Source organism: Thalassophryne amazonica, chromosome 10 (assembly GCF_902500255.1).
Source record: "Thalassophryne amazonica chromosome 10, fThaAma1.1, whole genome shotgun sequence".
Classification (NCBI taxonomy): Eukaryota; Metazoa; Chordata; class Actinopteri; order Batrachoidiformes; family Batrachoididae; genus Thalassophryne; species Thalassophryne amazonica.
In genome coordinates, this window is record NC_047112.1 from 8,071,120 (window position 1) to 8,095,581 (window position 24,462).

Here is a 24,462-nt window from a genome sequence, read left to right on the forward strand (position 1 = left end):
GCTCAAAGCCTACGGTTTGGACGGCAGGAATGTAGATGAGCAGGGGAATTTGTCCCTTCCAGATAACTTTAACATGACCATAGTTCTGAACTCACTAACTGATTGGTTTTTGGTGAAGTTTGGTGCACTAGATTATTGCCAAAAGCATCTTTGTCTTCCCAGTGGAATATCCCATAGATGAGTCTGCCACCTGCTGGATGGTTAGTGGATTATGGAAAATTATGAATAGCTGTGGTTCAGCTACCTGCTAAAGTCAAATGCTTGTTGTGTCAGCATCAGCCAAGGAGTTAAACTGGCAACTGCAGGGAGTCACATGATGCCACTATGTGGGGAAAGTACAGGACGAAATCTAAAACCTGAATTAAAGAATTGATAGAATGTGCGACAGGGGATGGTGCAAAATCAATTCATCTGTGCTGCAAATTAGGATAGCTAGAAACACTGCTTTGAAATGCTTCGAAACCTTTGCAACACCAGTATTTTGAACATTGTTCTAGAGTCCACGTGGAAAAGAAGACATCACATCTCTGCTGCCATCTGGTGGACACACTGGCAGCTGCTGGACAGATCAGGAATTTCCATCTCAAATCATTATTTATTTCAGCACATGGTCTGTACAAGCCAAAACTATGTTTCACTGTGTTTCATGTAAAACTATTTAAAAATGTTACTTCACAAGACAGATTTTTTTCAGTTTCTATTCCCTATGTTGGGGTTTCTCTGGGTCATCTGCAATTTATATTCACCCAGAAACTGATGGAATTAATTTTATAAGTTTCTGAATTATGAATGGGCATAATTAGGCATTAACTGGAGAATCTCTGGCAGGAATTAAGGGCCTACCTGAAGTCCCGGTGCCTTCCTGTGTTTAAGAACCTGAAAAAAATTTAAGAATTAAGCCATGACACCCAGAGCACAATTCTGGATCTCCACGAGGCATGTTCCACCTTTGAAACTAGCTCAAAAAGGTTCAGTGGACCACAAGAAACTGTGCAGTTGTTTATACAAAAATATAAGTCCGTTGGAACCATACAGGCTTAACAAACCCTTTGTTCAAGGTCCAACAGAACCTAAGAATCACCTCAAATCAAATCCCAGCTCAAGTATCCTGTGAGCACCGTGCACAGTCAATAACTCCTTCAAGACTCCATTGGTGCCTTGGTGGCTTCCCTCACTGGACTCTTTCTGGTTTGTTCACTCAGTTGTTGAGAGCTGCCTAATCCAGACAGATTTACCAGAATCAATCATTAAAGATTTTATGTTTCAACCCCAGTTAGCACAAAAGAAATGACAGCACACAAAAATTAATCGACAAGAAAAAACATGAAATTAGGACCAATGACGTCAATATAAGCACACAAAAAATCAAAAGAAGATTAAAATAAAACTTTTTTTTTAATTGCATTTTGAGTCTTGATACAAAGAGTTCACCTCTTATCTGTTGGTATATTCTTCATGGCGCCACTATCTGAATGTTTAGTGGAACTGCACGACCAACATACAAAGAGTAACGATTTTTTGGGTCGTATGTTTTTTGAACAAATTCTTCATCCACATCATCATCTCAGTGACTCTGTGGAGGACACGTCAAAGCGAACAGAATTAGTGCAGATCATAATTAATGTTCCCCCCAGCTGGTGGGGTGTATGTGTGTGGGGGGGGGGGGCATGGGGGGTGGGGGGTGCTGCTGGCAGTAAAAGGTTGTTAAAGTAAATACTCAGTGCTCCTCTGTGAGGACTGGAACAAAAAGAAAAGAATGAAGGTTTTACGAGTGTTTGTATGCGAGACCTTGAGACCGACACATTTCTGTCACACGGCAGATTACACTGTGTGGATCACAGGCACGGCCGCAGGACGGCTGTGTGGGAGCGGACGGGGAAGACAAGAGTGGCAACATCTTATCGTCTGATTTGTGGAGAACCAGCAATAATAAAGGAAAGACTGCGATAGCATAGTAATGTCTTAGGTTGTTTAGGAATCCTAAAAGCGCCTTTGCCAAGGTCAGATAGTCCTACAAGTGTACACTGAGACTAACATTACAAAACTGGAAATATGATCCCAAAAGAAGACTGACTGCTTCAAGCTTAATAGTGACATTTTTTTACAACTGACTCTAACGGTGTACTTTAAAAGTTGAGTGTGAAGTTGGACTGTCTGGGTTTGTCCTGGATCAAGACGACGATTAAGTTTTTTAGTGATGTGTCATCCTGAGAATTCGTGGGATCCCCGAGTAGTTGCTGGACATGATATCCAGCTGACACACAGATACTGCAGGGGCAGAAACTCTGAGCTGTTCCCAGTGAAAAATGGTGTTCCTCAGGGATGTGTTTTGGCTCCTGAACTGTTCAGTACATTTTTTCTTTTGAAGATAAAGGTAAAACATATTTTTTCATTTAATTTTGTGAACAAAGGAAACTGTATCCAGATTGAATAACAGTGTTGTCTAAAATATAACTAATGAATACAGGACAAGAAAGGCTAAGTTCAAGGAGCAACAAATTTTGCAGGGTATATATTTTTTCTTTGACTGTTTCAGCTACTCTGTCAGCCACAATCATGCCTGCAGTTGACATAGACCACCACCTCCTTAATCTTTGAACTGTTCCTCCAGGTTACTGAAACACTGAATAAACTAATTGTGCAAACCACTACCTTCATAATCTTCATTTGCAAAGTACTGATATATATCTACGAGGTCTGTTAGAAAAGTATCGGACCTTTTTATTTTTTTCAAAAACCTGATGGATTTGAATCACGTGTGCTTGCATGAGCAAACCTTGAACCTTCGTGCGCATGTGTGAACTTTTTCACGCCTGTCGATCGCATAATTTCCTGGTAAGCAGCCTTTGTGTGAGGTGTGTGTCGTGTGCTCGGCGTTTTTTCATTCCAAGGAAAAAGATGGAACGACTGGAGCAACGGCGCATCAAATTTTGCCAGAAACTGGGCGACAGCCAGGTGGAAACCATTCGGATGATTCAGACGACTTTCGGTGACAATCCTGTGGGCATCACACAGATTAAGGAGTGGTACAACTGGTTTGAAGACGTCCACACAACAGTGGAGAGCGAGCAACGCTCCGGTCGGCCATCAACATGCTGAATGACCAGATCATTCCAAAGTGAATGCTGTGGTGATGCGGGACCGTTGTGTGACTGTCCGAGAAATTGCGGAAGAGGTGGACATCAGCACTTTTTCGGCACATTCCACTGTGACAGAAGATTTGGCCATGAAAAGATTGACGGTGAAAATAATGCCGATGGCTTCGGCACGAAGCTGCCGACGGCGGAGCAAAAGCACCTTTGTGTTGAAGTCTCACAGGACATGCTGTGACATGCCCACCTCTTCCACAATTTCTCGGATAGTCACGACTGAAAAGTCACCGAAGGCTGTCTGAATCATCCGAATGGTTTCCACCTGGCTGTCGCCCAGTTTCTGGCAAAATTTGATGCGGTGCTGCTCCAGTGGTTAACTGGAGTTCAGGAGTTAACATAGACTGGATGTTGAGTAATGTTGTGGAAATGGTAACAAGAGAACTCAGCCCTCGGGTGAACTCGGCCCAGGTTAGGGTTAGGGGTAGGGTTAGCACCGGGCACAGTTCACACCTGGAGCCGAGTTCACATTGGGCCGACTTCTCCTGCATCTGTGGAAACCACCAACTTGGATGCCTTTGACCCTGTTCACACTGGGGTTGGCACATAGCGTTCAGACCTGTTTGTCAAATCTGGCTGATCCTACACACGCATCCAAACTCAAACCAGCTCAAGCCAAATTCAACCTGTGTGTGTGTGTGATTTGGACATAAGCGCACACGTTCAGCCCTCAGTGAATCCAGCCAGATTGCCAAACGCAGTCCAGATCTTTGCTGCTGAGGAAAGGTTTACTGGCCTTGAGTTTGCAGTTCATGCTGTGATCTTTGTGGAATCAGGAGATATTCTGGTTGTAGCACTTGAGAACCTGAGTGTCTGGGTTTGTGATGGTCCTGGACCAAGATTAAGATCCAGGCTTTCAATGACTTCCTGGGCTGAGCCAGCAGAGAGTCCATTATCTCAGCAGCGATGTTCATGTTTCTGGTTCCTCCCACTTTGACATTGATAGATGCCTGGGAAGAACTTAGAGAGTTATGTGGTCACTGGGCAGAAGCATTTGGAGATGCTGAAGCAGGAGGAAAAAAAAAACCATTCCAGATCTTTAGAGTCCTGGTTCTTCCTGTCTTACTGTATGGTTGGGAGACTTGGACACTAACAAGTGACATAAGGTGATGACCGGATGTCTTTGGTATTTGGTATCTTCCAGTGGACATGACATAGTCAGAAAATCTGAACAGACATGGTCAGTTGGACACTTTGAAGAAGTTTGATCGATGTAAGTGTCTCAACTGTCCCCTTGGGATGCGATCATTGAAGACATGTTTGAAAACTAAGTGCAAACAATAATAAGTCCATCTCTGTACACGAAAATATGTCATAATTGCAGAAAATAAGATTCAAATCAAACTATGTACAGCTGAACGTCAGCTCAGTTGAAGTCCTCTTCAGGAACATATGTGATGCCGGCGTGATGCTGCAACAAACTCGGCAGTCCAGCAGATTTGTGCGTGTCAAATTCATATTTTCTGGCTATAGAGTCCGATGTATTTTTTCCACGACCACCTGGCAAATTCCTCATGCGAACTTTATTTCTGACACAAAATATTTGGGAGCTGCTTGACATAATGAGGAAGAGGGAAAAACACACAGTGGTGCGCACACATGTGCTCACCAAGGCTTACGCAAACATGCACATACATAGCCGCCGGTGTCTAATTATATCGTGGCTTTCCAATAAAAAGCGTTTACAGCCAATTCGCTGGCGTAAGTGCCATTCCTGTCTGTGTGCACAGATACAACAGTTTCTACCCCGAGACAATAAATAGTTTATTTCTACTTGTCGCGGCTTTGTGTTGTGTTGCCAGGCCCTGTGAAGAAAAGAGAAAAGCATATTTCCCACTAATGACTGTGTGTGATTTACAGAGTCTGCCTCTGACATGGGGGTGTCTGTGCCGGAGCCTAATTAGACCTTTGGAGCTGCTCGCAGCCTCAAACGCATTCCCTTCTGGACTCAAAGTTCTAAGAGAGACTCGAGTGTCTCCAGGCTTCCCTCGCAGAGCCGTGTCGTCCTGCACACGAGCACAGGTGAACGACATCTGAAGCCAGTGTAATGACTGATTCTGACCATCAGAATCACATAAAAGGGAAGGAGGAGGAGCCTTGTGATTGTCTCCCAAAGACTTCCTGGATGTGGCGGTTCCACCCATTGGCCGGTCTGGCCGTGTTTTGAGTTCTTGTTTGATTTTGGGTTTTTGTATATTGTCAGTTCTTGTCCTCCTGCGTCTCCTTTCATCTGTCACGTGTGCCTTAGTCCTCACTCCCTGTATGTGGGTGTGTCTCCTCTTAACCGTTGTGTGCAGGGCTGGATCCAGAGTGAAAATCTGACAGATGCATTTTTGCCCAATGATAAAATAAAAATCATACGTGTCTTGTTATTCAATAATCTTCATTCTTGTATTCATGTGCAACATACAGTCATACTTCTTTTAATATATTTATTATACTTCATGGACCATAGTGAACACTTCTTATTTGTATAAATATGATGTCCTAAAAAAACAACACTATAACAAAAATTGACATGGTGGATCCTTGATCTGTGAACATAAATAGGAATAAACAAAATCTGTAGTTTTTGTCAGAAGCATTTCCTTTCAGACATTATTGGCATGAATATTTTTCCATATATCTGAGCTGAACTCTTGCAGCTGCTGTGCTGCACATCAGGATGTAATTTGTAAAGAAATACAGCACGTCTCATTTTGGGAGGAAAAAAACATTTTAGTCAATTGTAGATTCTTGTCTGACGTTTGTAAAGAGGTGTCATTTTATTTAAAGCGGCAATTCATTTTGAAGTTATTAATACGGACTGGACTCTGTCTCGGCAGAGAGACGTGCAGCGTTTGGAGCTGTGTCAACAAAACGGAGGAACGATTCTCGTTTCTTGACTGCAACAAGACAAGAGTCCCAGTTAGTGACTTTAATCCACACAAAAGTGACTAATGGTATTTTAATGGCTTTGAGAGGGTTAAGAAGCAGACTTGCCATTTCTGAAGAGCAGCGAATCAAAGAACCAGCGACCTAGTGGATCGAAGCATTGCTTCAATGGCTCACGCTTCAAAGTGGAGCCGCGCTGCAGAAACGGTTGATTACAGACCCGCTGCAGACCAAACCCTGAATATCTGTAAGACTTTATTTGTACGTCCATATGAATCTGAAACTTGGAAAAATCCGTATAATTTACGGACAATCCGTATAGGTTGACATGTATGCGGAAAACCACCAAAAATGTAATTTCAGTCATCACAGAATGCCCATGATCATCGACTCGACTGGACTGACGCTATGTTTGTTTGATCCGGTTTAAATTTTCCTGTGTATACCTGCGTGGTGTATTGTGGGATCAAATCAAAAGCTGTGTTCACCATGGGGTCACGTTCGGCACTATTCAGAATTATTTGAGATTTTTTTTTTACAGATGATGAACGATGCATAAAAAAATCTGACCGATGCAACTGCAACGGTCCAAACCGGTCTGGATCTGGGCCTGGTGTGTACCTGTGTGTGGGTTTCTCCTCTGCGCGTCTTCTGGATGTGTGGGTGTGCTGTTCATCTCCCTGCTTTCTGAGTGTGTGTGTATGTGTGTGTCTCCATTCCTCCTCTCCGTCTGCTGGTTGTGCAGTGCCTCCTCTGTGTTGAGTGTTTGTCCAGCCCCTTGTGTATTATTCTGTTCTGGTCCGGTTCCCTGTTATGCATCTCTTTGTCGTTATATATGTGCGGTTATTATTCTGAGTTCCACATTGTTGTTTCATGGTATTTTGGTTTTTATCATTATTTAGTATTGTCACACCTGCGGAAAATAACACTGTCATTCATTTGTGCTGGTTTGTGCCTTAAATTTTCGTTTGTGCTGTTAAAGTTTTTGAGTAATTCAAAATACCTTTTCTAACCCGTGACGTGACACAGTTCTCCCCCATGTCCAAATCTTTCCAATCTGGTGTATGCCATTTGTGCTATGATTCTGCTCATTTGTGCTGTTAAATGAAACATTTAGGGAACAACCCTGTTATGTCTGATTCTTTGCAGACGTTCATGCTGGTTATACGGTCACAAATTGAGCTTTAAAAAGGAGTTTTACGGGGACGCATTAGCGGAGCTGTAAAACGACTATTTGCGACCGTATAAGGTCAAGGTCAAGGTCAGATTTATTTATAAAGCACATTTACAAACAGTCAACACTGCCCCAAAATGCTGTACAATAAAAGGATTTAAAATTATATCGTTAAATACAAGAACAAAATAAATCAACAAGACAATAAAAGATGTGGCAGTGTTCAGCTCATCTTGTATTAAAAGCCAGTGCAAAAAGATATGTCTTTAAAAGAGTCTTAAAAGAGTCAACTGAAGGAGCCAGCCGGACATTCAATGGCAGAGAGTTCCAGAGCTTAGGCCCTGCAACAGCAAAGGCTCTGTCTGCCCTGGTCCTTAGCTTAGATCTGGGACAGACCAGTAAACTCTGGTCCGCGGAGCGCAGAGCTCTTCCTGGAGTGCGCAATGACAGCATATCAGATAAATAGAATGGGGCTTGAAACAAGCAACAAAATCTTAAAATCAATTCTAAAAGCAACAGGCAACCAGTGCAGTGAAGCTAAAACAGGAGAAATGTGTTGGTACCGTTTGGCTCCAGTGAGCAGACGTGCAGCTGCATTTTGCACCATCTGGAGACGATGCAGAGACGACTGATTAAGACCAACATACAAAGAATTGCAGTAGTCCAAATGAGACGTAATCAAGGCGTGCACAACCTGTTCCAGCTGATTTGGGGGCAGATAACGCTTGATTTTACTTAAAAGTCTAAGCTGGAAGAAACTTGTTTTGACCACTGTGTTGATCTGCTTCTCGAATTTAAAAGAGCTGTCTATAAAAACACCAAGGGTCTTAGCAGATGAACGACAGTAGGAGGCGAGTGAACCAAGGGCAGAAAGGTCAAGGTCACCAAAGACCACAATCTCTGTTTTGCTTTCATTTAGATTCAAAAGTTTAAAGACATCCAGTCTTTGACTTCTTGAAAGCAAGTCTGTAGGATGGCAGATGAGTTTGTTTTAAGGTTCAGAGGTAGATAAATCTGCACATCATCAGCAAAGCAGTGAAACTGAATGTTATATTTCTTAAAAATTGATCCTAAAGGAAGCAAATAAAGTGAAAATAAAATTGGCCCTAAAATTGAACCCAGAGGTACTCCACAAGTCAAAGGGGCTTTCTGTGACGCAAAGGGACTAAGGTTTACAGAAAAGCACCGACCAGTCAAATAGGACTTAAACCATTTGAGCACTGTGCCATTTAATCCAACACACGATTCAAGGCGAGATAATAAGACCTGGTGGTCAACAGTGTCAAATGCAGTAAGGTGCGACTGTAGTTGAGTATAGACCACCTTTTCAAGTATTTTAGATAAAAATGATGTCTTAGAAATGGGTCTATAATTAGAAAAAATAGCAGGGTCCAAATTATGTTTTTTAAAAGGGGCTGTATCATGGCCTGTTTAAAGGAACAAGGAACGACACCTGAAGACAGAGAAGCATTAATCAGCTGTAAAATACAAGGGCCAACTGAATCAAGGACTTCTTTCAAAAGCGTAGCAGGAAGGAAATCCAGTGCACAGTCTGAAAGCCTTAAACTTTGAACAGTTTTAGATAGTTCACACAGAGAAATAGGCTCAAATTGACTAAAAACAGCTGTGCACTCAGGAATGATGCAGGGGTCAGTGATGACAGTTGGCAAAGAAGATCGAATGAGTGAAATTTTGTCACTGAAAAATTGACAAAATTTTTCACACAAAGAAACAGAGGGAACAGCACCAGTTGAATCAATAGGGTTAACAATCTTGTTCAAAACATTAAAAAGAACCTGGGGTTTGTGAAGATTTGTAGACACAATATTTGCCATATACTCTGATTTTGCGGTCTTAACAGCATCTTGATAATTCGCAAGTGAATGTCTTAAAATCCCCAGTGATACTTGAAGTTGATCTTTCTTCCATTTCCGTTCTGCATGGCATTCCCGTCTGTGTGCGCGCGTAAAATCATTGTGCCATGGCTCTGAGCGTTTTGCATGCCGATTAGTGAAAGGGGCGACAACATTGAGAATCTCTGAACATGTAGTATTGAACAAGCTAACCAACTCATCAATATTTGTATTAGAATCGTAAGACTTCAGTTCAGAAGCATGAAACGCAGCAGAAAAGAGTGGCGCAGTAGCGGGGCAGACTTTCTCACTTTAAGAAAGTCATTGACCAAGGGCTTGGATGGACAACAAACATGAATATTAAAATCCCCAGCAATTAAAAATGCGTTACGATTAAGAACAATACCTGCCACAAAGTCAGAAAAGTCATTTATAAAATCTTTGTTAAATTTAGGAGGGCGATAGATGAGTGCGCACAAGAGAGGTATATCCAATCTGATTTCAAAGAGCTGTAGCTCGAAGCTCGCATCGGCTTTAGTGGGAAGCGGGCAGCAAACAAAGTCAGATTTAAACACTGTCGCCAAACCACCGCCTTTACCTGTAGTTCGAGGGGCTCCGAGAAGGTGAAGGACTCACCAGCCCGAAGCCATGTCTCTGTTAAAAGCATAAAATCCAGCTTCCGGGATTTAAAAAAGTCATTAAGAATGAAAGTTTTATTGCTCACAGACCTTGTGTTCATCAGAGATAGATGAAGGATGAAGTCATCAGCCGCCTGTGAACGTAGTTCTCGGGAAAACAATCGAAGATTCATAAAATCCACACCGCGGTCTGGAACTCGACGTCGCCGAGGAAAGTACTCCAGCGCCGTTGTGCACTGCTCCACAACAGTGCCGTCACAAGCGACGGGAATAATCCAGCGCGTTACCGGATAAGCTTGGTTTGCCGGAAAGAGACAGCAGCGTTGCAGTTCAAAATTTTGCCCATGAAGGGACCGAAAGTAAGTCAATGTTGGGTATTTTCTCCTCCAAACATTTTTAAAACCTTTAACAAGACAAACAGAGTCAAGAAACACCAGTGAGACAGAAAGTCAAATTTTACGCGCGGAGTGCGGCCAGGCTGTACACCAAGGCTACACTAAAGTCTGGCCTGCTTTTCCGCTCTTTTTATTAAGAGACGCCCTCATCACATAAACAAGAAACTTGTCCTAAGGGTGGGGGGTGATGACGCAAGACAAGTTTCTTCCCATAACATAAACGCATACGTCAATAAGTGCAGCTGTAAGGAAGAACACTTTCAGGTCAGCACATCTCGTTCGTCTGTTGCAGGTATCAGCTGTTCTGCATCTGCCTGAAGTGTCCTGTCTTTCACACTCCTTCACACTAAACACCACATCACAATAGTCAAAACGTTCTCTTACTCCCAGTCGTTAGAGGCTGCGAAAACAAAGTTATATTATAATAATAAGTACATCCAGCCCTTCATTCCCAGCTCAGATTGACCCCAGAGTGCTAAAAACAAAATTGAATTCTCAGGATTGCATTAAGACAGGTGCAAAACAGCACATCTCCGTTCTCATGAGAAAGAAGACAAAGCTAAAACAAGGTTGAATAACACGTACATTCTCAGGGTGAAGTGCAAAACAGCACAACACCGTTCTCATGAGAAAGAAGACAAAGCTAAAACAAGGTTGAATAACACGTACATTCTCAGGGTGAAGTGCAAAACAGCACAACACCGTTCTCATGAGAAAGAAGACAAAGCTAAAACAAGGTTGAATAACACGTACATTCTCAGGGTGAAGTGCAAAACAGCACAACACCGTTCTCATGAGAAAGAAGACAAATGTACAAATGTTTAACAGTGATAACATATATACAAAATCCTTAACATTCCCCTCCTGTTTATCGCCTGTTAAACATACAGTAGGCATCACTCAGCTTAGCACTTCTTTTTGAGATTTTCACTAAGAGGTTCATCATGGTATGTTCTCTCTCTAGGCTTACACCCCAGAGGTGATGTCGTCATTGTCACCATCATCGGTGTCTGGGTCATCATACTTCCATTGGTCTGGGTACAGGTCAGGAGAGCCATCGTCCTCCTCGTTGTCGTCTGTCCCCAGAAGTGGATATGATGCCGGACCCCCTCCTGGTCCTGGACTTATTGCTGTGGTTATCATTCTATTTACAAGGCCTCGGAGACATGGAATACAACAACATCCACACAATGTTAGAATTGCAGCAAATACTGCTATAGACACTAATAGTGAAGAAATCAAAGACCTCCATTTTCCCATCCCTTCCAGCCACCAATCCCAGCCTTCGGTGTTTACTCCACTGTGCTCTTTCATCTTCCTGTTCAACGTCCTCAACCCGTCAATGGCTTGAGTGAGACTGCCGTCTGCAGCCGTGTTGTTGGGAATGAATGTGCAGCATTGTTCTCCGAACATGGCACAAACACCTCCTTTCTCTGCCAACAACATATCCAGAGCAATACGATTCTGGAAGGCCATAAGGGACGTGGCTTCTAACTGTGAATGGACAGCCTTAAATCCTTCCTCAGTCCAATTTCCTAATTTCTGTACATTGTAGTGGATGTAGTTTATTCTGTCCACGTTTTTATTAATTGAGCACCACCAACAGATGGAAGATTCGAATCCAGCTGCTATTTGATTAACCAGTTTATACTCGTCAGGCACTCCCCTGGGGACTCCTATTGCGTCAATATATGTTGGATTTCCCACTCCTTTCCAATCTCTTTTCACTCTATGTCTGGCTATGCCTTTCTGCCAATCTTCAGGAATAAGAGAGGCTGCATATGTCGTAACGTCTTCAGGGGTCATGGGTATGGCTTCAACTGGTAACAATAATGATATTAATGCACAATAACCTGACACATTCCGTGGCAGTCTGTCAAAGATTCTGTTATCCCCACACCACCACCATACGTCACTCCTCCCGACAGGTTTGAATGTGGGAGTACTATGGACCACATTCTTACACCAGGCGGTGTGGTTTAAGCTACCCAAAGTCTTACTTGTCCCTGTCAAGTGTACACATGTATGGTTAGCATGCCCAACTTTGCTTGAGAATAAAGGTTTAATCTTAGTCAATTTGGTCACTGGATAGATCTTGTCCCACTTAGAACAATTGTTGTTTGCCGCAATGTATGTCTGTGTCATAGCAGTCAGTAGACAGTCTTTGGGTAATGCTGCCGGTATTACCTGTAATATAGGTCTGGGTCCCATACATACAACACAGTCCTTCTTTGCTGCTAGTCCTGCTTGTTCTGCCATTAAAAGCCAATTGTTATTTTGTCCACTAATTCCTGTAGTTACTAGGAACCAGTCATCTGCCTTCATGTCTTTTGTGCCTTGTACAGACACCCCCTTTGCTTGTATGGGCACCCCCTTTGCTTGTATGGGCACCCCCTTTGCTTGTATGGACACCCCCTTTGACGTACTTAATTCGGTCAATATTGGTTGCTGTACTCTATCTGTTTCACAGAGGAAGAAATGGAAATACGGATCTTTTCCTTGTTTGTATACCCAAAGGAGGAACAACCAACAGTCTCCCTCTATATCAGGTGGGAATATGGTTCCTTTTTCTGTGGTATTCACCACTATAGACAGCTTATCATCTGTTTGATACATTTTGAGAATTGACTCTGGTACTTAGCCCACTCGGTTTGTGCCCATCTTGGTGTCCATCTACTCCATTCATCGGCTACCAACGTTTCCCATCTCCTATCTTGTTGATCGTTGGTCATATACCATGAGAAACTATTTCCGTAATTAGTCCCTCTGTCACCATCCGGCATTCCATGGGTAAGACCACTATATGGTACAGAGATGATCACAGATGTATTTCTAGGAATGCAGGCTTGTACACCAAATCGGTACGCATTATTCCCATTACAGCTATGTACTGTGGCATTTATTATCGGACTGGGGTCTTCGTTACTTCTTTTTGGTCTCTGCAATCTGTGGATGTGATCCTTATTATCATGTCCCGTGCTCATGGCTTTTAATAATAATCCCAATTCAAAAAAGAAAAGTAGCATAACAAGGACTGTCCGTGGGGTCCAGAAACCCTTGTTAATTTTATTTTTTTCTTTCGCCATTTCTGCACACTACAGCACACCTATGTTCAGAACAGTGGCTTCTTAATGTCTTCTGCTAGCTTTCGTGTCTAACCTGGATCTTAACACCAAGCTCACACACTATTACTAGTCTTGTCCTACTGTTCTTACTGTTTGTCTGTGTCTGCAGAAATGACTTTCTTACAGTGAGTTAAATGAATCCATGTACTTCTTTCCCCAATTTTCAAAGCTGTGGGTGTTGTGAGTAGTACTTGATAGGGCCCTTCCCATTTAGGTGAATGCCAGTGTTTTCTCTTGATGCTTCTTATCAGCACCCAGTCTCCAGGTACCACTTTAGGGTCCTCCTGTGGAGAAATGGGATCATCAGTGTTTGGATCTCTCCCTCGTTGTCCTTCTAACATTTTTCTCATGTAATCCGCCAAATTGGCTTCCTCAGGTACATCCCAAATTTGTCCATAATATGGCAATCGATATTTTCTGCCAAACAATGTTTCATACGGTGTCAACCCCATGGTACTAGTTATGTTTATATACATTTTTACCAAATCTACACAATGCGTCCATGGTCTGCCTGTTTCCTCCATCGTCTTTCTAAGTCTGTTTTTTACTGTTCCATTCATCCTTTCCACTAATCCGGCGCTTTGTGGATGATAAGAACAATGATTTTTGAGATTAACCTGTAGTGCTTCTCCTACGTATTGCACTATTGTATTAACAAAATGCGCTCCATTATCTGAATAGACTGTTTCTGGTATTCCAAATCGTGGGGATGATGTCTTTGCATAATGCTTTAGCCACTGTAAGTGAATCTGCATGTTTTGTAGGGAACAATTCTACCCATTTTGAGAAGGCATCAATTATGACTAAACAAAATTCCTTCCCTTCATGTTTACTCAGCTGTATATAATCCATATGAATCACTTGAAAGGGATATTGTGGTGTTGGAAATTTACCTCTTTGGGGTCTCAAATTGCCTTGTGAGTTGTGTTTTGCACATATCATGCATGCTCTACAATGCTGTTTTGCATATGCATCGAACCCATAAAGACAAAAAATAGATTGCAATTGCGATATCATACCCCCTGATGAGACATGCGTCACGCCATGGCTCATGATAGCTGCCCATTTAAACATATTTTTTGGCAATATGGGTTTCTTTTGTGGTCATACGTACAAGTCATTTGCATACGTAGCGCCTTTAGCTATCCACATTTGTTTTTCTCTGTCTGTTGCCTGCTGTTGCATGTCAGCAAGCAGTGTATGACCTAAATGCAAATCTGGAGTAGTTTCCTGTACAACAAAAATAGAAGAAGCTGCTGCTGCCTCTTTTGCTGCTCTGTCAGCAAAATCATTTCCTTTTGAAACACTGTCAGAGCCATTGGTGTGAGCCGCACATTTGCATATAGCAATTTGTTGAGGCAACTTCACAGCTTGCAGTAGGGCAGTTAGGAGAGTGGCATGAGTCACTGGCTTTCCAGACGATGTCACCATTCCACGCTCCTCCCACAGTTTTGCAAACACATGCACTGTGCTGAAAGCGTACTGGCTGTCCGTATAAATTGATACGGCCGTACCTTGAAACAGATAGCAAGCTGCAGTTAAAGCAACTAATTCAGCTGCTTGTGCTGAAAATGACGATGGCAATGAAGCAGAATCTAATACTTCTGAATTTGTGACGACAGCATATCCAGATTGCGTTTGTCCATAAGCATTTTGGTGGAAGAAACCATCCACATACACGATTGTACTGTTTGGGATGGGTGTGTCCCGGAGGTCTGGGCGTGCTTTGTACAAACTGTTGCTACATCAAGACAATTGTGCGGCTCACCATCCTCAGGTAAAGGTATCAATGTGGAGGGATTCAATGTTGTACATCGCTCTATCGTAAGGTGTGGCTGTGATAATAGCAAGGACATGCACGAAAGATGTCTTGCTGGGGACAAAAGGCTCATGTTTGTCTGCAACAGAAGTGCAGAGACTGCATGTGGAACTTTCAATGTCAGCTGATGGAATAGAACAACATTACTGCTACTTTGAACAGCCATAGAGGCTGCAACAACAGCCTGTACACATGGTGGTAAAGCACTTGCTACTGCATCCAATTTAGATGAGTAGTAGGCAACTGGCCTCAATTTTGAGCCATACACTTGAACCAAAACACTAGTCATGAACTTATTCTTACAATCAACTGTTTGAATGAATGGTTTACTATAATCTGGTAGTGCCAAAACTGTGGATGACACTAATGTTTGTTTTACTTTTACAAAGGCTTCCTCAGCATCTTTGTTCCATTCCAACACGGTTGACATTGAAATATCATCTTTGTACATCAAATCAGAAAGTGGACTAGTCAACTCTGCATAGCAGGGAATCCATGCCCTGCAGTAATTTGTCAATCCAAGAAATGACATCATCTGCTTTTTGGTTTGTGGTTTTGGAGCGTGCAAAATTGCTTCCTTCCTGTCAGACAGGATCGTGCGCCCTGTGGCTGATAACTCATGTCCTAAATATTTTACTTTATCCCTACACAACTGAACTTTGTTTCTACTCACTCTGTGGCCATTGTCAAATAAGAAACATAATAATGCTACTGTGTCAGTTATGCAGTTTTCTCGTGTGTCAGAGGCAATCAAAATGTCATCAACATACACTAACAGTTGGCTATCTGCCGGTGGAACGAAATTGGCTAAACATGCTGACATGACTTGAGAATAATAGTTGGACTCTCTGCGTAACCCTGCGGTAATCTGGTGAATGTATATCGTTGTCCTTTAAAGGTAAAAGCAAACCAGAATTGACTATCTGGATGTACTGGCACAGAGAAAAATGCATTACTTATGTCAATTACTGAGAAACTATTAGAATTTGGTCTCAGCGAATTTAACAAGGTGTGTGGATCTGGAACACATGGTGCTCTTTTAATCACAGCAGCATTTACTGCCTGCAGATCTTGAATCATTCTCCACCCCACTGAGGGCGGAGCCTTTTTTTACTGGAAATATGGGTGTGTTACATGGTGAATCTGGGCATGGCACTATTACTCCTGCTGTTAATAAATCCTCTATTACTGGCCTGATTCCGTCAATTGCATCAGGTTTCAATGGATACTGTCTTACACATGGTCTGTATTCTGTTTTTGGCCTTATAACTACAGGTTGTGCATTTTTAATCAGTCCTACGTCTGAAGGACCTGTTGTCCACAATCCTGACGGTACTGAAGAGAGAAGAGCATCCTCTTCAGGACTCAACTGAAACACTCAGGATTGTGAAGTGGACGCATCAATGTGTGTTCCAGCTGTCAGCACCAATGAGACATTAACTGGCACTTTATACAACTTGGTTGATGGACTGAACTCCGTTCGTGGGCCAACTCTACTCCAATCAGAGGCTGACAAAGCTGTTATGACTGTCAGTCCCAATTCTTGCCATTCTGTCAAATATGGCTTACAAAGTGACATATGTAACGGCATACCTGTGAATCTCAATTTTGATACATCTTCAGTGGCGCCTGTTACTGTTATGACAGCTGTTGAGTTGCCATCATGAATCAAATCGGTCATTGTCAGCTTCACAGGTGAAACATTTTTCAATTTAGTTTCATAGTCACCATCCGGACCTGGAGGATCTTTATGCCACATTGTGACATGCAGGTCAGGTGGTGACATCTGTTGTTCAGAAATTTTTTAGTAGGGCTGTCGCTTGCAAGACGACATCTTTACCCCATCCTGCAGCATCTTCTTCTGAAATGTCAAATGTATAGTAATAGTGGAATGTGGGGTCAGCGCTTTCTTCTCTTACCATGTTAACGCCTCCTGTGCGTTCAACAACTAATTTCCCTTGTTCCACAATTATGGACAAGCCCAATGCAGTCAATCCGTCTCGTCCTAGGAGGTTAACTGGACATTGTGGCATGCTCAACACTGACATAGTACACGTCAGGCCAAGTGGATCTGTCAACGTTATGGGTTTGGTGATAGGGACGTCTGATGTTTGTCCATTTGCAGAGCGAACCCTAAAGATTTCGTTGCTTAATTGATGGACAGGTATGTTGTCATTACATGTAGTTCTACATGCTCCTGTATCACAAAGGAATGTCACTGGTCGTCCATTTACCAACAAAGTCACTTCTGGTTTTGGTACCGGATTTCCCAGCAAGGCACACAGATCCATATCACAATCAGACTGCCTATCTGATGTGGAATCATGGATTATGGATTCTAGTCATTGTGGATACTGTGGCTGCGGAGGATTATTCCGTTGTGGAATTCTCCCTGCTGCTCCCTCAGTAGGTGGATTCGGACAATTTCTATACATATGTCCCTCTCTTCCACAGTTCCAACAAATCAGGGGACCACGTGGTGGCCCTCCCTGTCTGTGCTGCTGTTGTGGTTGCCATGGTCCTTGACGTTGTGGCTGTCCACCTTGTCTATTTTGCCATGGCTTTTTGGGGCGTTTGCACTGCTTCTGCTGTCTTAAGTTACCCTGCTGGTAATATATTTCATCATCTCCATGTGCTACATACACTCCTTTGTCGCTGTTTCTTGTCTTTTTCTGCTTTAAGACTTCTTCTGCATGACAGCAGTGTGTATGTGTTTCTTCCAATGTGCCTGTAGGCAATCCAATCCAATGTTTCTGTTATCCAAGCTTTTATATCCTTATTGAATGTTGGATCAGAGCGTTTTTCAATTGTTGTTCATACACAGGTGTTTCTGGCAATATGCCACTATGGACCCTAAATACATTCTCAAACCTGCACCTAAACTCTGTCCATGGCTCTCCTTCTTTCTGAGTTGTCCTGGTAATTTCAGTATAATTTATCTTTGGTCCTAACACTCCTTTTGCACGTGTAATCATAGCTTCCACTCTTGTTTCTAAGACTAGATCATCATGTGTCAGTGGTACGCCTTGTTGATCTGCAGGATTCCAGTCTCCACGTACCTGACTCCATTTAGGGCCACATGCTTTCATCCACACCTGTTGGACTTCAGGTCCATTAAGGTGGTAAGATGTTCTAATGTTTTCTATATCCTGCATAAAGCCCTCGATATCGACATGTGGCGATGGTATCATGTCGACTGCTGCTTTGATATCATCAGCATTCCATGTCGATAAACGAGCATGGTTGGTAGCTGTCCTGCTGTTCCTGCACGAGGATTTGGTACTTCTATCATAGGATAGGCACCTCCCTGATCACTATGTTCCCCCATGGGAGGGGCTGTAGGCACTTTCGCTTGACTGCGTGTTTGTGGTTTTTCTGGTTTTTCTCTTTTTACCTTAGGTTTTACTGCCAAATCATACTGTGGTGGTGGTACATCGTCATCCTCTGGTAGAGGAGATAAAGGTCTCTTTGTCACCGACGATCCAGCCGGCGGTGGTTGTTGAGGCTGTTCTGGCTCTCTGTGCTGAATTATCACATCTTCTTCTGCCTTACCTACAGCTTTCTTTTTCCTCGCTTTCTCTAATCGTCGCTTCTCTGCTCCTTTCTGTCTGTTCTCTGCTTCTTCCTCCCAAAATGCCACTAAATCTGCCCCTACTTTCTGCATCTTTTTCTCATCACCTTTATGTTTCTGTTCTAACTCCTTCTTCAGCTTTTGTATGCTGATCAGGTTCAGTCGTCCGTCAAAGTCATGTTTATTTATCCAGGTCTCCAATTTCTTTGTTGCTTTTGGATTTTTTGCCTCCATAAATTTCCAGTCGTCAGTTGATAAATTTTCCTTATTTTTAGACGTCTTACCCCCCATTTTTATTATATTTTTTATCCCTTGTTATAATTTGGACTTCAGACGGGGGCACACCTAGGGTGTTCTAAATCTGAAGTTTTCACACTTTCTTTGGACGTGACAATCAATTTGCCGTCGTGTGGTTGATTCCTTTCACCTCCCCGTAGGAAGCGGAATCACTTGCCTCTGCTTCCACACGCACGGTTGTCACTAACGTTGTCCAAAGTATTACACTTTCACACAGTTATTTACACTTGCGCAAAACACTATTTACACATAGAAACACTCCTAATAATCGTACGCGTATTCTTATGTCAGGGGAGCTCGCCCTCCCGTGAAATTTAACTAATGTCCTGCATTAGGGGACTCCGCCGTCCCTGCCAGATTTAACTGCTTTTTTACAGTGCACATATTCCTACCCGGGATTTCCTTTACGTATTAAAACAGAGGAGTCCGTATCCTCCTTACAGAGTTTAACTGCTTTGCATTAACAGACGATTCTGTATCATCGCTTACGGAGTTTAACTGTTTTATGTGATCACTTTTATCCCCTACCGGTACGCGTATTAAAACAGAGGAGTCCGCACCCTCCTTACAGAGTTTAACTGCTTTGCATTAACAGACGATTCTGTATCATCGCTTGCGGAATTTAACTGTTTTATGTGATCTGATCACCACTCACTCAGTACTGTTTACAAAGAAATTTTACTCACTGACTCGACTTCCTGTCTGTCTTCTTCGGGAAAATCTCGTCAACCAGACGATGCCAACGGTGGTCGACAATTGCAGACACGATCAATCGATCGATCAGACCTTGGCCAAGGATTTACGTCTGGACTTGACGACCTCCGCTGGACACCTCCGGTATTGTTGAGCTCCCGGACGAGCCCCCAGTCAATGTTGGGTATTTTCTCCTCCAAACATTTTTAAACCTTTAACAAGACAAACAGAGTCAAGAAACACCAGTGAGACAGAAAGTCAAATTTTACGCGCGGAGTGCGGCCAGGCTGTACACCAAGGCTACACTAAAGTCTGGCCTGCTTTTCCGCTCTTTTTATTAAGAGACGCCCTCATCACATAAACAAGAAACTTGTCCTAAGGGTGGGGGTGATGACGCAAGACAAGTTTCTTCCCATAACATAAACGCATACGTCAATAAGTGCAGCTGTAAGGAAGAACACTTTCAGGTCAGCACATCTCGTTCGTCTGTTGCAGGTATCAGCTGTTCTGCATCTGCCTGAAGTGTCCTGTCTTTCACACTCCTTCACACTAAACACCACATCACAATAGTCAAAACGTTCTCTTACTCCCAGTCGTTAGAGGCTGCGAAAACAAAGTTACATTATAATAATAAGTACATCCAGCCCTTCATTCCCAGCTCAGATTGACCCCAGAGTGCTAAAACAAAATTGAATTCTCAGGATTGCATTAAGACAGGTGCAAAACAGCACATCTCCGTTCTCATGAGAAAGAAGACAAAGCTAAAACAAGGTTGAATAACACGTACATTCTCAGGGTGAAGTGCAAAACAGCACAACACCGTTCTCATGAGAAAGAAGACAAAGCTAAAACAAGGTTGAATAACACGTACATTCTCAGGGTGAAGTGCAAAACAGCACAACACCGTTCTCATGAGAAAGAAGACAAAGCTAAAACAAGGTTGAATAACACGTACATTCTCAGGGTGAAGTGCAAAACAGCACAACACCGTTCTCATGAGAAAGAAGACAAAGCTAAAACAAGGTTGAATAACACGTACATTCTCAGGGTGAAGTGCAAAACAGCACAACACCGTTCTCATGAGAAAGAAGACAAATGTACAAATGTTTAACAGTGATAACATATATACAAAATCCTTAACAGCCCTTACTCTCACAAGTACTCCACCTCGTTTACCCCGTCTCCTTGGTCGTTTCTTCCGGGGTACAACTGCAGGTGCACGCCTCAGGAATCTGGCACTGCAGAGAGAAAAGGTGGTAGTGGGCATGAAGTAAAATCATCAAAATATACTTGCTTTAAAAATCTCTCATGATCATCACGAATACTTAAAAGTAACTGGCGATCATACACAGTGAAAGCTGAAACATTTCGTTGCCACAGAAGCAAAAAAAACAGTGACAGAAAACTGAGAGCTGAGAGACGCTTCACCGTGCACACTGCTGGCGCCATCATCCCAGCATGAATGTCCGCAAAACATCAGATACAAGGGGGTAATTCCCATCATTTGCATGGTTTATTTTCCTGTAGGTAATTCGGTCGGCGAGGCTTACCATTGAGCCGAGGCAGCGTCGCTCCAACAGCGGTCAGGGTGCAGAGTAATCCATCAAATGTTAAAATTCATCAAATCATCAAATGTGAAACAATAATTCTGTATTAGAATCCACATCAATACTATTGTATGATAGCTTAAATTCACACATTTCAGCGGCGGCGGCATACGCGACTTTCTCTCACTCTCATCTAACAACACTAACAGCTAGCCAGCCAATGTTCTGTCGAATTGTGTGTCATCATCATCTTCAACCGCTTTTCCAGGTTTGGGTCCCAGGGGCAGGAGTTCCCAGGTCAGTGTGGAGATATAATCTCTCCACCTAGGCCTGGCTCTTCCCCAGGGTCTCCTCCCAGATGGACGTGCTTAGAACACCTCCCTAGGGAGGTGCCCAATAGGCATCCTTACCAGATGCCCGAACCACCTCAGCTGGCTCCTTTCAACGCGAAGGAGCAGCAACTCTACTCCGAGCTCCCCATGGATGACCGAACGTCTCACACTATCTCTAAGGGAGACGCCAGCCACCCTCCCGAGGAAGCCCATTTCGGCCGCTTGTACCCATGATCTAGTTCTTTTGGTCATAACCAAACTCTCATGACCATAGGTGAGAGTAGGAATGAAGACTGACCAGTAGATTGAGAACTTCACCTTTTGGCTGAGCTCCCTTTTCGTCACAGCAGTACGATTGAACTTATGCAATGCCACCCCTGCTGCAGCGATTGTGTGTCTCATCTCATAAATCGACAGTTCCGCGTCCCGACAATATTGCACGTGTGTGCATGCGCAGTTGCGCAGAGGACAGGAATGATGTTCAACAGGAATGACATCTCGTCAGAACGCCGGTCAGGGCGCAGAGTACAAGTAATACATCCAAATGTGAAACGGTTGAATATTTTGCCACTGGTACCCCAATATTATACTGTCTGAAATCTCACACGCTTAACCAATCAGATTCGTGGAAAAAATGTAACTGGATAGGAATTGTGCTTTTATGGTTTTTACGCTTTTACAGCTTATTTTTCACACACACACGACATCACTCAGCCCCACACCCCTCCACGTCCAAATCACTCCAAACTGGTCTCTATCCTTTGTGCTATGTTTGTGCTCATTTGTGCTGTTAAAATAATTCACTCAACTGTTAGCCTACAGCCCACCTCTGTGCGCCACCTGCCCACATTGTGGGTTAAGCGGTTAACGCGCGACGGCCTCCAACACTGGGTTGCCTGCAACCTCACATGGGCTCCAACCCCCTGCCTCCTGGGGATGCGCGTGACATTACGAGTGTGATAAATAAGCTGTAAAGCGTAAAAACCATAAAAGCACAAATTTTTCTTTTAACAGCACAGATGAGCACAAATGTAGCACAAATGAACAACAGCGCTATTTTAATATTTTGACGGGGGGGGGGGGCAGCTTCACACAGATGCTTGTCATTTAGGTTTGATCACTGTGTTGTTGCTTTGTCAGTTGTTCGGATTTGTTGTTATTCTGCTGCACTCACCTCTTAGTTGTTATTTATTTCCGTGGTTGTTTCTTTTCCATGACGGTTATGTTTGGGTTTTGTTATTTATTTTCTGCTCTCCCTTTGTTGTCTGTTGCTTTGTTGAACACTGTCCCTGTCTGTTTAGTTCTGTCACTGGTAGTCACTTTATTTCTCACGTGTGTTTTTGTTTTCCTGCCTTCATTTCACGCACCTGTCTCATGAGTTGTTTCAGTATTTAAGCACACCTCTTGTTGTCTCGTTGATGGTTCTTTGTCTGATATGGTCTCTGTCTCTGAGTACCCTTGGCCAGCTCTGCGCTTCTGTGAGTGAGTATTTTGTGTTCCTTAAGGATTCCCTGTTTTGGTTCTGTGTCAAGTTTTAGTTCCTGTTTGTCCATCGGCCTTTTTGCCTCCTTCATTTTTGAGTTGCCCTGTTTATACGTGGTCTCTCCCCTAAGTGTGAACTGTTCCCTGGGCTCAGCTAATAAATCTGAGTTGTTTTTTTGTTTTTTTTTGCCATAGTGTCTGAGTTTCCATGTCTGCATATTTGGGTTCGACATATAACACAAACCATAACACTGGAGACACCTACAGAAGATGTCAAGACCTCATCTTTAACTAACACTTTTTATAAACTATTTGTGTTTTAGTTTTTTTTATATATATATATACTGTGAACTTGCATTATGATAGAACTGTGAATCCTCCATGTGGTTAGAAGGCTGAAAGGGAGACAACATTTAATCGGGGTTGGTGGTGGTGGTTGGGGGGGGGGGGGGTGTTGCCTTTTTCCCATTATGGATGATTATATGGTGAGAAAGTAGAGCTGCAGTTCTGTTTTTTTTTTTCTTTCTTTTTCTACCCGTCAAGCGATTTCTGGTGACACAACAATCTTGTTTTTGCAACATGCATTTTTGAGTAAATGAATCAAGCAGTACATGCCCTTGTTTAGTTGAAAGTGCCGCTCTCGACCGCAAAAGTACATGTTGCACTGGATCCAGACAATTTACACCAAGAGAGGGGCAGAACCGCACTGAGCCAACAGCTCTCAAAAGAAGACGGGGATTGTCTGTGTGCTGTTTGCAGTAATCACTGGAGAGACTGCAAGGCCTGAAACAATCTGTAGTTTTCTCTCTTCCAGCCAACGCAGGAGGGGCAGACGTTCTGCAATGAGTCTCTTTGACTGCAGAAAACATCGGTCAAACAGAGGATGGCTTTAAATCGGCTCAGGGAGGAGGTTTGAACCTTTGTCCTTTTGTATCTTTTGATTCCCGCTTCATGATGTCACAAACATCTGTTACCCTCCTTGTGTTCAACAATAACTGTTGGTAACCAGTTTTCAGTTTGGTTACCTCCATGAATTGACAGAAGATGCACAAGTGCATCCCTCCCAACCCATTCATGTTTATGGTCAATAATAACCATGAATTCATGGTGTGTGTGTGTGTGTGTGTGTGTGTGTGTGTGTGTGTGTGTGTGTGTGTGTGTGTGTGTGTGTGTGTGTGTGTGTGTGTGTGTGTGTGTGTGTGTGTGTGTGTGCCAGAGTGGAAGAAGGTAAAGAATCTGGTCTGACGTGCACAGAGGCCTAAATGTGACAAAACAATGTGGTGTGAAAGAAACCACAAAGTCAACAGAAGCAGGATGTGATATGTTTCACATTACACAGACACGCAACAACAAACTCACAGTGTAAAAAAAAAAAAAAAGATTTTGCATTGGCAAGGCTCAGATTTATCAAGAAATGAGAGTGCCGAACAGTCAAAAGGATGTCATCTGCAAAAAAAAAAAAAAAAAAATCACAGAAGAAAGTCAAATTTTCTTTTCTTTTCTTTTCCTGAGA

At 42.9% G+C, this 24,462-nt stretch overlaps 1 long non-coding RNA gene across 1 annotated transcript; it reads left to right on the forward strand.

The window, feature by feature from the left end:
* The first annotated feature begins 4,185 nt into the window (after positions 1-4,185).
* On the forward strand, positions 4,186-12,260 carry LOC117519359. The gene is made up of 3 exons (XR_004563258.1): positions 4,186-4,292; positions 8,178-8,181; positions 12,245-12,260. It is a non-coding gene; the product is annotated as an uncharacterized LOC117519359 (long non-coding RNA).
* Positions 12,261-24,462: the final 12,202 nt, after the last annotated feature.